This window comes from Malaclemys terrapin, chromosome 1 (genome assembly GCF_027887155.1).
Source record: "Malaclemys terrapin pileata isolate rMalTer1 chromosome 1, rMalTer1.hap1, whole genome shotgun sequence".
NCBI lineage: Eukaryota > Metazoa > Chordata > Testudines > Emydidae > Malaclemys > Malaclemys terrapin.
In genome coordinates, this window is record NC_071505.1 from 41165456 (window position 1) to 41167767 (window position 2312).

The 2312-nt window shown below is 48.6% G+C and overlaps 1 protein-coding gene across 3 annotated transcripts in view; it reads left to right on the top strand.

Moving 5' to 3' along the window:
• Positions 1-2312, top strand: part of POT1 (protection of telomeres 1) — a 160054-nt gene that overhangs the window by 114474 nt on the left and 43268 nt on the right. The window lies entirely within an intron of this gene.

The window sequence follows — 2312 nt, forward strand, 5'->3', positions numbered from 1 at the left end:
TTCAGATGCTCTTTAAGTAGACTCAGAGCCTCACCTCCTCCTGATACTGCTTGTAACTCACCTGAGTGGAATGCAGGTCTGCAACCACTCAAAGAAATGACTGGTACTTACCTGTACTGTATCTGTTCTTTGAAATTTGGGTACAGATATGTATTCCATACTCCATCTTTTGTCCCCTCTGAAACAGAGTCTCAATTCTTGACTTTCAGTGCGAAGGAACTGAGGGGGGTCGGTCCCTTAAATTCCTTGGGGAGGAAATAAGAGGCCAGAGGGTATGACTACCACCCCTCTGAGTACTGCTAGGCTACCTTCTCTGGCTTTGATGCACAGGGCATGCGCACATCTGAGTGGAATATATGTGTGCACCCACATTTTGAAGAACAGCAATTATAGTACTGTAGTAAGATAAGTAGTCATTTTTTCCCCTTGAGTTTAGGGGTTTGTTTTGTTTTTTAAGTTGCTATCGATATAGCACTACAAGGCTATGCAACAGCATCCTTATGTTTTGTGTGTATCAACTTTTGAGATTTCTCATACTTCACTCTAAGGGTATGTCTACACTACGGGATTAATCCGAATTTATATAATTCAAATTTTGGAAACAGATTATATAAAGTCGAAAGTATGCGGCCACACTAAGCACATTAATTTGGTGGTGTGCGTCCATGTACCGGGGCTAGCGTCGATTTCTGGAGCACTGTACTGTGGGTACCTATCCCATAGCTATCCCATAGTTCCCGCAGTCTCCTCCACCCATTGGAATTCTGGGTTGAGATCCCAATGTCTGATGGGGCCAAAAACATTGTCACGGGTGATTCTGGGTATATCCTCCCCCCTTTCCGGGAAAGCAACGGCAGACAACCGTTTCGTGCCTTTTTCCTGGGTGAATAGTGCATACGCCATACCACGGCAAGCATGGAGCCCACTCAGCTCAAGACAGCAGTCATGAACATTGTAAACACCTCGCGCGTTATCGTGCAGTTTATGCTGAACCAGAACGTGCAAAACCAGGCAGCGAGGAGTAGGCTACGGCAGCGCGGCAGCGAAAGTGATGAGGATATGGACATGGAATTCTATCAAACCACGGGACCCGGTGCTTTGGAGATCATGCTGTTAATGGGGCAGGTTATAGCCGTGGAATGCCGATTCTGGGCCTGGGAAACGAGCACAGACTGGTGGGACCGCATAGTGTTGCAGGTGTGGGACGATTCCCAGTGGCTGCGAAACTTTCGCATGCGTAAGGGCACTTTCTTGGAACATTGTGACTTACTTTCCCCTGCCCTGAAGCGCCAGAATACCAAGATGAGAGCAGCCCTCACAGTTGAGAAGCGAGTGGCGATAGCCCTGTGGAAGCTTGCAACGCCAGACAGCTACTGGTCAGTCGGGAATCAATTTGGAGTGGGCAAATCTACTGTGGGGGCTGCTGTGATGCAAGTAGCCAAAACAATCACTGAGCTGCTGCTACGAAAGGTAGTGACTCTGGAAATGTGCAGGTCATAGTGGATGGCTTTGCTGCAATGGGATTCCCTAACTGTGGTGGGGCGATAGATGGAACCCATATCCCTATCTTGGCACCGGAGCACCAGGATACCCAGTACATAAACCGCAAGGGGTACTTTTCAATGGTGCTGCAAGCACTTGTGGATCACCAACATCAATGTGGGCTGGCCGGGAAGGGTTCATGACGCTCGCGTCTTCAGGAACACTAATCTGTTTAAACGGCTGCAGCAAGAGACTTACTTCCCGGACCGGAAAATAACCGTTGGGGATGTTGAAATGCCAATAGTTATTCTTGGTGACCCAGCCTACCCCTTAATGCCATGGCTCATGAAGCCATACACAGGCAGCCTGGACAGGAGTCGGGAGCTGTTCAGCTACAGGCTGAGCAAGTGCAGAATGGTGGTAGAATGTGCATTTGGCTGTTTAAAAGGTCGCTGGCGATAGTTACTGACTCGCTCAGACCTCAGCCAAACCAATATCCCCATTGTTATTTCTGCTTGCTGTGTGCTCCACAATCTCTGTGAAAGTAAGGGGGAGACCTTTATGGTGGGGTGGGAGGCTGAGGCAAATCGCCTGGCTGCTGATTACGCACAGCCAGACACCAGGGCGATTGGAAGAGCACACCAGGAAGCGCTGTACATCAGAGAAGCTTTGAAAACCAGTTTCATGACTGGCCAGGCTACAGTGTGAAATTTCTGTTTTTCTCCTTGATGAAAACCCGCCCCCTTTATTGACTCATTCTCTGTAAGGAACCCACCCTCCCCCTTCCCCCAGCTTGCTTTCAAAGGAAATAAAGTCACTATCATTTAAAA